The 13,657-nt window shown below is 44.7% G+C and overlaps 1 pseudogene; it reads left to right on the top strand.

Annotated features, from left to right (window-relative positions):
* Positions 1–232: 232 nt before the first annotated feature.
* LOC119924263 lies at positions 233–12,888 on the top strand (annotated as a pseudogene).
* Positions 12,889–13,657: the final 769 nt, after the last annotated feature.

Genomic DNA, 13,657 nt, shown 5'->3' with positions numbered 1-13,657 from the left:
GAGGAGTTGGGAAACATGAACTGAACGTTTTTCATAGAAAAATGATCTGGGCAGCAGAATGAAGTATGGACTGGAGTGGGGCCCATGTTCTACCCACTAGACCACACTGCAAGAGATAGGGCTATGTTGGAATTTGGGCTAGATTTCAAACTGGGTTGAGATCACAGGAGATAATTGGGATATAGACTTTAACCCAGCTTTCTTAAGGAGCGCAGTGTGGCACCCTGAAGAGATGGAGCTGAGTGCAGTCCTAAGAGAGCTAAAGAGAACCGGGCATGGCTGGGCTGAATGGGGAGGGGCTGAGGGGAACCGGGTCTGGCTGGACCAGTCAGATCTGAGGAAAGCCCGACAGAGTGGTTCAGACTCTGAGCGGGACTCTGTTTGGAGGCATCTTTGCCCACCCTCATTCATGCAGTCAATGGAATGGCAGGGAATGTGTCTCTTCATTGTTGTATTGTACTCCCCCAAGCGCTTAGTATACTCCTTTGCATACAGCAAGCTCTCAATAAATCTGGCTGACTGAATGAATGAATTGAGCACTTACCGTGTGCAAGGCACTGTATTAAGTGCTTGGAAGTGTACAGTGCAACCAAGTCAGGTAGATATGCTGCTTGTTCGCAGAGCATACAATCTAGAAGGATAGAAATGAATTAAAAACAAACAAGAACTCAAGAAAACATCATATAGAGGAACAGGTAAAGTGTAAGGACATTAAAATGAATTCAGTCGGGCTGGGCTATTTTAGTGCTTTAACCAGTATTGACTCAAGTACATTGGTGCAAGTGGAGCAAGGTTTGTGGACTGGGGTGTAATAGATCGGCAAGGTGAGGTAGGAATAAGCAGCTGATGGTGTCTTAAAGCGGATGGGTAGGACTTTCTGTTTGATGGGGAGATGGATGAACAATGGTTTTGGAGGATTAGGGAGACACAGAGAAACATCATGGACTAATGGATGGAGCACGGGCCTGGAAGTCAGAAGGTCCTGGATTCTAATCCCAGCTGCTGCATGTTTTCTGCATAACCTGGGCATGCCACTTAACTGTGCCTCAGTTATCTCTTCTGTAAAAAGATGATTAGGACTATGAGCACCATGTGGGACAGGGACTGTGTCCAACCCAATTACCTTGTATGTACCCCAGTGCTTAGTATAGTGCCTGACACATAATAAGCACTTAGCAAATACCACACATTGTTATGGACTGAAGGGACTGATCCATAGTCATGTGGATGGTGCTGTCTGGCTGTAATTTGTGCCCCTCATTGAGTCTAAACCCAGAGGTGATGAGGGTCACTGGGGTCCCCAGAGTGGGGAAAAAGGGGCAGTGGACTTGGGCCTGGGGAGTGACCACAGCCTCCTCCTCACCCTAGTCCATCCTGGATCTAGTAGCAGAGGGAGCTGGAGGAGTAGGGCAGTGGATGGGAGACTCTCAAGTTATGGAAATTTCTTTAGGTGATGTGGGCACTTTAGGTATGGGAATTGTGTAAGGTATGTGAATTGCACTGGTATATAAATTACATGAAGCAGCTGAAGTGCCTATGAATGTAACTTACAAAAGGCTCTCCATTACCTAGGTATTCCTGCTGATTGTTTAAATATTGTTTGCAGTTGGGTTTCTTTCCTTTTTTTTTTTCCTCTCAGCTCAGACATAGGTGGGTGAGGTTGGGTGGGTGAGGTTACATAACTCAGACAGCCCCAAGGAAATAAATTTGACTCTTGGGAAACGGGAGATGACTCGTGATTCAGAAACTCCTGAGGAGAGCCCAACAGAGTGGTGCAGACTCTGAGTGGGACTCTGCTCGGAGGCATCCTTTCCCACCCTCATTCATGCAGTCAGTGGAATGGCAGGGACTGTGTCTCTCCATTGTTATATTGTACTCCCCCAAGCGCTTAGTATACTCCTTTGTATACAGCAAGCTTTCAATAAATATGACTGATTGAATGAATGAATTGAGCACTTACCGTGTGCAAGGTACACGAAACTGCCTCCATCCATTGTGAAGGTTGGACTTCCACTGAGATCTGAGTTCTGTCCTGATGCAGCTCTGGAAAGCTTTTTGGTTCACATGACTGAAAATGAAGATCCAAACACACAGAAATGCATCATTGTGTTAAGATTAACAAACAGGTAAGCTTTTTTAAAAAAAGAATTATAACATGAACATTCTCTCTTCATCTCTTAGTTCTCATCCTCTGGTTCATGGACTTTCCTGTGCAGGTCTCGAGTCATATTAGTATAAAATGGAAGCCAGATTGCTGTGACCTAGGTTCATATTAACTGGCTCTCTTTGGAAAGCTGAGCATGGACTGTAAATTTGGTTCTTCTTTTAAATCACAAGCTTTTTTCTGAACTATCATGAGACAGATAAGACTCATTTCTAACCATCCGTTTCTATTTAGGAAGATAAAGATGGTTTCAAAAATGTCTCTAACACTGTCATTTGATTTCTTGGTTCTAATCAGGTGGTCCTTAAAGGAATCCCGTGAATGATGGGCTTTATTAGAGACTGGAAATCAGATTGTTGGAATTCTGAAACCTTCTTGTGTGACAGATATGATCTCCAGAGGAATGTATTTATTGTTGGTCACCGTGACCCAGTGGGAAGATCATGGCACTGCTAGTGGGAGACATGAACTTTAGTCCCAGATCTGCCCCTGGACTGCTGGACTAACGAAAGGCTCTCCATTACCTAGGCATTCCTGCTGATTGTTTAAATATTGTTTGCAGTTGGGTTTCTTTCTTTTTTTTTCCTCTCAGCTCAGACATAGGTGGGTGATCTTGAGGCACTCAATCTGCTAATAACTATTGATAATAGTCAGGCAGCGGATGTGTCTACTAATTCACTAATATTGTACTCTCCAAAGAACTTAGTACAGTGCCCTGCAAACATTAAGCACTCAATAAATAAGATTGATTTCTTGATATATAATGGTATTTGGTAGGCACTTACTCTGTGTTATATACAAGAATATATGCAGGATAATTATTATCACTATTATTTGTATTATGGTATTTGTTAAGGCCATACTATATGCAAAGCACTGCACTAAACGCTGGGGTAGGTACAAGATAATAATTCCAGGAAAAGTCCCTGTACCATCTGGGGCTCTCAGTGTAAGTAGGAGGGAGGAAGGATTTAATCCCCATTTTACAGATGTGGAAGCTGAGTTACAAAGATGTTAATTTGGACAAGGTCACAAAATAGGGAGGTGGTAGAGCTGGAATTAGAACCCAAATCTCATGACTACCCGGACCCTGTTCTTTCCAGGCTATTTTTGTTGTACTACAGTTTTCTCAGCTATGAAATGGGGATGGATTCCCACTCTCCCTACTTCTTAGATTGTGAGCCATATATGGGAGAAGAAATGTTTCCTATATGATTAACCAGTAGTCTGGTACTTAGCACAGTGTCGGGCACATCGTAAGCACTTAATAATTTAAAACAATTATCATCTCACTAGAAATTAAAGGGACGTGCATTCAGCAAAGATACAAAATTTCTCTTGTAGTGTTCTCATATAAACACTATTCTATGCCATATTATAATTATATGCAAAATGAAATGGCCACTGCAATTTTCTAAATGTTATACACAGTGTTTCATTTTGCAATCATTTCAGATAAATATTCCTCATTCCCAGAATGGAAAAGAGGAACAACGTCACAGAATTTCTTCTCTAAGGACTGTCCAGTGACCGAAATTTGCAGATATTCTGCTTTGGGCTGTTCCTCTCCTGTTATGTTACAATCCTTTTAGGGAATTTCCTCATCCTCATCACCATCAGATGCAGTTCCCTCATCAAGCAGCCCATGTACTTCTTCCTCTGCCTCTTGTCCCTCATGGACCTCTGCTACACTTCCACGGTGACTCCCAAACCGGTCAGAGATTTGCTGAGATGAAAAGCATTTCCTTCTGTGACTGCATGATTCAGTTCTTTACCATGCACATATCTGGTGGGGTTGAGATCTTCATCCTTGTGGGGATGGCCTATGATCGCTATGTTACCATCTGCAAACCCTTGAACTATGTGGTTATCGTGAACAAGTAGCGCTGTGCCACAGTGATTGCAGTGTGCTGGGGAGGAGGATTTCTCCATTCCATCGTCCAGTGGCTTCTTGTCATTTTTTTGCCCTTCTGTGTCCCTAATAAGATCGATCACTATTTCTGTGATATTTACCCTCTCCGGGAACTGGCTTGCTCAGATACAGATGTGACTGGATTTTTAATCCTTGCCAATACAGGGACAATTGTGGTGGTTACTTTTAAAGTCTTGATCTTTTCTTACGTCACCATTTTAGCCAGTCTGAGGACCCGCTCTTTGGAAGGACGGCACAAAGCCCTCTCCACCTGTGCTTTCCACATCACCGTGGTGGCATTGTTTTTCTTGCCCTTCCTCTTCATTTACCTCCGGCCAGCCCAGACCTTTCCCGAGGATAAGGTGTTTGCTCTGTTTTACACCATCATGACCCCATGTTCAACCCCCTCATCTATACTCTGAGGAACAGAGAGATGAAAATGGCCATGATAAAGGTGTGGTGTTGGAAGTCGTATTTGAAGGGAAAATGAAATGGATGTCCACGACTCCTGTCTTCCCCTTCTGCATATGTCTTATTCTATCCACCCTCTTCTCTGTACAATCAGCCCAGGTTTTCTTCTAGGCTCAGGAGAAACGATAATTCTTACTGTTTATCGGACTCTAAACATCCCTTCGTCCACCTCAGTGCCTATATTGAATACGGCCTGGAAGGCTTGGAGTGAGTTCATTCCTCACAACCGCCAAACTAGCTCTCTTCCCCTCTTCAAAGCCCTACTGAGAACTCACCTCTTTCAGGAGGCCTTCCCAGGCTTAGCCCCTTTTCCTCTGCTCCACCTCCCCTCCCCATCACACCTACTCCCTCCCTCTACTCAACCCGCTTTCCTGCCCCACAGCACTTGTGTATATTTGATCATATTTATTACTCTATTTTATTAGTGATGTATATATACATATATATATCTATAATTCTATTTGTCTATTTTGATGCTATTGATGACTGTATACTTGGTTTGAGCCCACTGTTGGGTAGGAACCGTCTCTATATGTTGCCAACTTGTACTTCCCAAGCGCTTAGTACAGTGCTGTGCACCCAGTGCTCAATAAATACGATTGAATGAATGAATGAATGAATGGTTTGTTTTTGTTGTCTGTCTCCCACTTCTGCACTGTAAGCTCGTTGTTGTGTAGGGATTGTCTCTATCTATTGCCGAATGGTACTTTCTAAGCACTTAGTACAGTGCTCTGCACACAGTAAGCGCTCAATAAATACAATGTACTAAATGAATAAATCCTTTTCTCCACCTCATTACAGCCATCCATTACCCTATCCATTACACTGTGGACCACCTCCTTCTCCTCAACACGCTATCTGACCTTGGCTTCACAGACTCCATCCTCTCCTCGTTCTCCTCCTATCTCTCCGGTCGTTCTTTCTCAGTCTCTTTTGCAGGCTCCTCCTCCCCCTCCCATCCTCTTACTGTGGGGGTTCCCCAAGGTTCAGTGCTTGGTCCCCTTCTGTTCTCAATCTACACGCACTCCCTTGGTGACCTCATTCGCTCCCACGGCTTCAACTATCATCTCTACGCTGATGACACCCAGATTTACGTCTCTGCCCCTGCTCTCTCCCCCGTCTCCAGGCTCGCATCTCCTCCTGCCTTCAGGACATCTCCATCTGGATGTCTGCCCTCCACCTAAAACTCAACATGTCCAAGACTGAACTCCTTGTCTTCCCTCCCAAACCTTGCCCTCTCCCTGACTTTCCCATCTCTGTTGACGGCACTACCATCCTTCCCGTCTCACAAGCCCGCAACCTTGGTGTCATCCTCGACTCCGCTCTCTCATTCACCCCTCACATCCAAGCCGTCACCAAAACCTGCCGGTCTCAGCTGCGCAACATTGCCAAGATCTGCCCTTCCCTCTCCATCCATACCGCTACCCTGCTCATTCAAGCTCTCACCCTATCCCGTCTGGACTACTGCATCAGCCTTCCCTCTGATCTCCCATCCTCGTGTCTCTCTCCACTTCAATCCATACTTCATGCTGCTGCCCGGATTATCTTTGTCCAGAAACGCTCTGGGCATATTACTCCCCTCCTCAAACATCTCCAGTGGCTACCAATCAATCTGTGCATCAGGCAGAAACTCCTCACCCTGGGCTTCAAGGCTGTCCATCACCTCACCCCCTCCTACCTCACCTCCCTTCTCTCCTTCTACAGCCCAGCCCACACCCTCCGCTCCTCCACCGCTAATCTCCTCACCGTACCCCGTTCTCACCTGTCCCGGCATCGACCCCTGGCCCACGTCATCCCCCGGGCCTGGAATGCCCTCTCTCTGCCCATCCGCCAAGCTAGCTCTCTTCCTCCCTTCAAGGCCCTGCTGAGAGCTCACCTCCTCCAAGAGGCCTTCCCAGACTGAGCCCCTTCCTTCCTCTCCCCCTCGCCCCCCTCTCCATCCCCCCATCTTACCTCCTTCCCTTCCCCACAGCACCTGTATATATGTATATATGTTTGTACATATTTATTACTCTATTTATTTATTTATTTTACTTGTACATATCTATTCTATTTATTTTATTTTGTTAGTATGTTTGGTTTTGTTCTCTGTCTCCCCCTTCTAGACTGTGAGCCCACTGTTGGATAGGGACTGTCTCTATATGTTGCCAATTTGTACTTCCCAAGCGCTTAGTACAGTGCTCTGCACATAGTAAGCGCTCAATAAATACGATTGATGATGATGATGATGATGATCATTGCCCCCATGTTCAATCCCCTCATCTACATGCTGAGGAACAGAGAAATGAAAACAGCTATAAGACAGGTGTTGTGTTGGAAGCTGCGTTTTGAAGTAAAACTGAAAAGGATGTCTGTGAAAAGGACAGCTGAATAGGATGTCTGTGTCTCGTTCTCCTCCTGTGTTTGAGTTATAATATCTATCCAGCTCTTTTCTGTACAATTGACATGACTGTTCTCCTAGGCTCAGGGGAAATGTGAATTGTAACTGTTTATCAGACTGAAAATATCCCTTCCTCCACCTCAATGTCTATATTTAATTCAGCCACCTTATGCCAATTCTAATAAAATATTTTCAGAAAAAGGAATAACTCCTGCTCAGTGGGATGGAAAGCCAATTATGGTCTTCAGTTGATGTTGAGATTAATTATAAGTTTCATGGAGTGGAAATTACATCTTTGATATGTGCTGTGCAGTGATGGCAGATGTGGGCTTTAGCAGTTACAGTCTCTATAACAACTTTATTTGCAAAGCAGGGTTTTCAGTGGGTTCTACTCATAACATTGTCTCAGTCCCTCCTCGCTGGTAGGTGAGGCACAGAGGGGGGTTTGAAAACTCTTTTCAGACACAGGGGAGGCAGCATTTAGGATTTTAAATGGGAAGCAGTGTGGCCTAGTCTAAAGAGCACGAGCATTGTAGTCAGAGGATTTGGGTTCTAATCCTGTTTCTGCTGCTTGGCTGCTGTGTCACCTTGGGCAAGTCACTTATCTTCTCTGTACCTCAGTTACCTCACCTGTAACATGAGAATTGAGACAGTGAGCCCCATGTGGGATATAGACTGTGCCCAACCTGATTATCTTGTATCTACTCCAGCACTTAGTACTGTGCCTGGCACAGAGTGGAAACTTAAGTAACATTAAAAAAAGTCATCTTCACTTTGCTCGTCTATTGGTATATAATTTTGCTAAGGGAATAATTCACCAGGCTGAGGTAGTTTAAAGGTGTTAGGGCGGCCTGGAATTGCTCAGTGGAAGGGATCTATTTGAGATCACATTTTTCATTTAAGGAAAGTGGACAGTGTTCTAGGTGTACCTTCTTCTGAACTTGCAACTGTGATATAAGGATTTAGGACTTGAAAGAGAAAGAAACTCAGAATGGGGAGATGGCTGCTGATAATGGGAAAAAAGGTAAAACCTACTAGAATGGATAATAAATACTTGGAAATGTAACTATCAAAAGTCTAGAAACAGTAATGTGCATACCCATGGAGTTTAAAGATTAAGATATAGAAGTCAGAGGGGCAATAAGGAACCACCCCCATGAGAATGTTCAGATGAGAAATGAATTTGCTCTGTATATTTTGTGTCTGTCCTGCCTGCATTTACCATAATTGCTCCCTCACACTTCTGACACTGGGTCCATAAAGTTAAGAGACTAGTATCCAGAGCTTAGTACAGTTCCTGGCTCAGGGTAAGTGCTTAACAAATATCATAATTAATTATTATTGTTAATATGCTAAAGCCTGCAAATCCCAACATGAATTCATATGACAACTAGTCGAAGGAAATCATTAAAGGACCCTTGCTTGCTTTCTGTCTCTATTTTGCTTTTAATATTAATAAACTGGGTGATTCCCCCCCTCCCCTTCCCCTTACTGGATGAAAGTAAGTAGGCATTACCTGGAAGATATCAAGACTGGAACCCATTAATCTAATTGTGTAGCTAAATGGAAAGAAAGATGGGACTCAGACTTAGGAGACGCAGGTTCAAATCCCACCTTCAGCAATAAACTGTGTGACTTTCCACAAGTAGCTTAAACTGCTCTTTGCCTCAGTTTCCTCATCTGAAAAGGGGAATCAGGAACCTATTTCCAAACACTTTACATTGTGATCCCTGCCTAGAACAGAGACTATGTCCATCTGATTATCTTGTCACTACCCCTGCACTTAGCAGAGTATTGGACACCTACTAATCAATCTATCAATCAATCAATCATATTTGTTGAGCACTTACTGTGTGCAGAGCACTGTACTAAGCGCTTGGGAAATACAAGTTGGCAACATATAGAGACAGTCCCTACCCAACAGTGGGCTCACAGTCTAGAAGGGGGAGACAGAGAACAAAACCAAACATATTAACAAAATAAAATAAATAGAATATATATGTACAAGTAAAATAAATAAATAGAGTAATAAATATGTACAAACATATATACATATATACAGGTGCTGTGGGGAAGGGAAGGAGGTAAGACGAGGGGAATGGAGAGGGGAATGAGGAGGATGAGGGGGAGAGGAAGGAGGGGGCTCAGTCTGGGAAGGCCTCCTGGAGGAGGTGAGCTCTCAGTAGGGCCTTGAAGGGAAAAAGAGAGCTAGCTTGGCAGATGTTGGGAGGGAGGGCATTCCAGGCCAGGGGGATGACGTGGTCCGGGGGTCGACGGCGGAACAGGCGAGAACGAGGCATGGTGAGGAGATTAGTGGCAGAGGAGCAGAGGGTGTGGGCTGGGCTGTAGAAGGAGAGAAGGGAGGTGAGGTAGGAGGGGGCGAGGTGATGGAGAGCCTTGAAGCCCAGGGTGAGGAGTTTCCTCCTGATGCGCAGATTGCTTGGTAGCCACTGGAGATTTTTGAGGCGGGGAGTGACATGCCCAGAGCGTTTCTGGACAAAGACAATCCGGGCAGTGGCATGAAGTATGGATTGAAGTGGGGAAAGACACGAGGATGGGGGATCAGAGAGGAGGCTGATGCAGTAGTCCAGACGGGATAGGATGAGAGCTTGAACGAGCAGGGTAGCGTTTTGGATGGAGAGGAAAGGGCGGATGTTGGCAATGTTGCGCAGCTGAGACTGGCAGGTTTTGGTGATGGCTTGGATGTGAGGGGTGAATGAGAGAGCAGAGTCGAGGACGACACCAAGGTTGCGGGCTTGTGAGACGGGAAGGATGGTAGTGCCATCAACAGTGATGTGAAAGTCAGGGAGAGGGCAGGGTTGGGAGGGAAGACAAGGAGTTCAGTCTTGGACATGTGCTTGGACTAAGCACTGAATTAATACTATTATCATTATTATTATTGTTATTATCCAAATCCCCATTACTAATAAAACGGGACTGCATTAATCTCTTAGGCTGATAAAGCAGAATTAGAAGCAGATAATTTATTCTTTACTATTTCCCTACCACAAATATATGTATTTATATATTTTCTGACCCCAGGAACCAATTACTCTTATTTTTTGAGCCCTTTATTATGTGCAGAGCATTGTACTTAAAGCTTGTGAAAGTACAGTGTAGCAATATAATAGGTGAGAGTGCTGCCTTTGACCCAATACATTTTCTCTTTTTCCATCTCTCCCTTCTTCCCTCTCTCTTTCTCTTTCCCTTCTGATTTTCCTCTCCCCTCTCTCTCCATCTTCTATACACTGCATGATTAGTCTAGGTTTAGATTATAGCTAATGTTTATGTTAAGGCTAAAATGATGGTCTTTTTTAGTTTTAAAGTCCAAACCCATTACATTCTAAGCCTATGGCAGTCCACAAACGGCCAAAAAAGATTCAAGCATCACTCATTAACCATCCACATGCGGATGGTATTAGGTAATAATGGGGACTTGTATATAGAGATTAATCAATGAAAAAGCAAGTTGTCTGCCTTTATGGGATGTTCTGTGTTGGAATCTTGTCATGGTCATCAACAACACAACATTATCAAGGGACTAAGACCCGAACAGATACATTTGCAACAAGACACTGACTCTCCCTAACATTTGAAATCAAAGGAATGGTTTACAGTAGCAGTAACAGCATTTGTTAAGCACTCACTCTGTGTGGACCACTGTATGAACATCTGGGAGAAAATCCACAAATGGGAATTAGACCTTGACCCTGTTCCTCAGGGCTTTCACAATCCAAACCCGTCTGATCTCTCAAGTTAACTAGACCACTGAGCACCTGATTTTATTTCAGTGAATGAGATGTTTGGCTCTCTTAGGACAAACACACACCTCTGCAAAGAGTTTGGGGTGCACTAGATCAAGAGGACTTGAGAGGAGGCTGAGGTGAGGCAAGAAGGAAGGAAATGATTAGTAGAAAGCAGCAACAATATAGGTAGAGTAAATATAAATGGAGCTAGAAGGGAGAAGAACGAAGAGAAGCAGTGTTGCTTAGTGGAAAGAGCACAGGCCTGGGTTTAAATCCTGACTCCTCCACTTGTCTGCTTATTGACCTTAGGCAAGTCATTTCATTTGTCTATGCCTCAGTTACCTCAACTATAAAGTGGAAATTAAGACTGTGAGCCCCATGCGGGATATGGACAGTGTCCTACCTGATGATATTGTATCTACCCCAGTGTTTTGTACAGTGTCTGGCACATAGTGAGCACTTAACTCATACCATTAAGAAAACGAGTGAGAGACAGTGGAAGGGTGAGTTGGAGGAGTTGAGGAGGAATACTCATCATGCTGGCCTTTCAGTTGGCTCTTCAGGATTTTTTATTATGTAAGTAGCTGAGATTTGGTTACCTGAATTAGAAAGGAAGCAACTGAAAAGTAAAACATGAAAGCTTTCTTCATCAGATGATGAAACTGATATCAAGTTCATTAGACTCATTCACTAGAGTTCATAGCTGAACAGTTACGAGGCCCCTTGGAAACTGGTCTTCCGTACATTAAACTCCCTTCTCAGACCCCGGTTCCTCCCCCTCCTCCTTCCCTCACCCTCAACGATCTGGCCTCCTACTTCATTAACAAAATTAAATCCATCAGGTCCGACCTCCCCAAAGTCACTTCTCCCCCTTCTCCAACCCCCCCGGCTCTCAACACTCTCTGCTACTCTCCCATCCTTCCCAGCAGTATCCTCAGAGGAGCTCTCCTCCCTCCTCTCAAGTGCTACTCCGGCCACCTGTGCTTCTGACCCCATTCCCTCTCATCTCATGAAATCTCTCACTCCATCCCTTCTCCCCTCCTTAGCTTCCATCTTCAACCACTCACTCTCCACTGGTTCCTTCCCCTCTGCCTTCAAACATGCCATGTCTCTCCCATCCTAAAAAAAACCCTCTCTTGACCCTACCTCACCTTCTAGTTATCGCCCCATATCCCTCCTACCATTCCTTTCCAAACTCCTTGAACGAGTTCTCTACATGCACTGCCTCGAATTCCTTAACACAAACTATCTCCTCGACCCCCTCCAGTCTGGCTTCCGTCCCCTACATTCCACGGAAATTGCCCTCTCAAAGGTCCCCAGTGACCTCCTGCTTGCCAAATCCAACGGCTCATACTCTATCCTAATCCTCCTCGACCTCTCAGCTGCCTTCGACACTGTGGACCACCCCCTTCTCCTCAACACGCTATCTAACCTTGACTTCACAGACTCCGTCCTCTCCTGGTTCTCCTTTTATCTCTCCAGTCGTTCATTCTCAGTCTCTTTTGCAGGCTCCTCCTCCCCCTCCCATCCCCTTACTGTGGGGGTTCCCCAAGGTTCAGTTCTCGGTCCCCTTCTGTTCTCGATCTATACTCACTCCCTTGGTGACCTCATTCACTCCCACGGCTTCAACTATCATCTCTACGCTGTTGACACCCAGATCTACATCTCTGCCCCTGCTTTCTCCCCCTCTCTCAAGGCTTGCATCTCCTCCTGCCTTCAGGACATCTCCATCTGGAAGTCTTCTTCCAGATTTCAAGGCCCGTGCTCGATCCACTAAGCCACACTGATTCTCGTTGCCAAATTCCTTGGCCAGCGGAAAGCCACTCAAGGCTGAAGATTCCATTGGGATACTCCAGACCGCAGCTGCCGACCTAGGCCATTTGGTGAGATAAGCTGCTTGGAACCAACTGTCTATGTTACAGCATCATTAGGTAGTGACCAAAGTGAAGATGAGGATCGCAGCTACCAGGGGTTGAACGTGTTGGGGAGAGGACTGGGAGGGGGCAGCCAAGATGGCAGTCGGCAGGAAGTCAGGCCTTCCCCCTTGACTTCTACAGATGCCCCGGTCTACCTTCCATGGATTGCAGAAGTTGTGGGTCATCTTATTCCCTCACTCTGCAGGCCCATTCATCCAGTAAACATTTCTGAAAGGGAATGGTATGACAAACCTCTTCTTGTATCTGGAATGATTCCTCCAGCAACAACTAGCAGTTGAAATATCTTTGTTTCATTCTCGCTTTTGCTCTTTGCAGAAATGGTGCAGCAATCAAGTTGAATCGAAGGTCTGAATTGGAATGAAAATATTCTAACATTATCTATTAATAATTAATGATGATAATTATGGTACCTATGCACTTACTATTTGCTAAGCACTGTGCTAAGCACTGGGGTAAGTGCAAGATAATCAGGATCCACATGGGGTTCATAGTCTAAACAGAAGGGAGAACAGGTATTGAATCCCCATTTTGTAGATGAGGGAACTGAGGCCCAGAGAAGTGAAGTGACTTGCTCAAGGTCACACTGAGGGTATATGATAGAGTTGGGAGTAGAACCATGGTCCTCTATGGTAAGGAATCATTTACATGAACCGGACATTGAAAATAATTGCTTAATATTCTATACTTGGAATTCTTTCAGATCATTTAAAACTTTCCTGCACCCTCACTGATTTCACTGAACATATGGACAACAATGTCAATGAACTTGTTCTCATGGGATTTTCCCCGAACCTGGAGGTACAAACACTGTGCTCTGTCCTGTTCTTAGCATGTTACCTTATAGTATAGTTAGGAAATTGTTTCATTTTCGTTTCATTTTCATCACCATCAGATGTAGCCATCTGATCGACCAGCCTATGTATTTCTTTCTCAGTCTGCTGTCTGCCGTGGATCTCTGCTATACCTCCACCATCGTTCTCTAGATGATCGGAAACCTACTTGTTGGAAGCAAAACAATTTATTTTTCGAACTGTATGGCTCAGCTCT

This window comes from Tachyglossus aculeatus, unplaced genomic scaffold (assembly GCF_015852505.1).
Source record: "Tachyglossus aculeatus isolate mTacAcu1 unplaced genomic scaffold, mTacAcu1.pri scaffold_89_arrow_ctg1, whole genome shotgun sequence".
Classification (NCBI taxonomy): Eukaryota; Metazoa; Chordata; class Mammalia; order Monotremata; family Tachyglossidae; genus Tachyglossus; species Tachyglossus aculeatus.
Note: the sequence above shows the minus strand (reverse complement) of the source record. Positions and strands in the feature narration are given on the sequence as shown.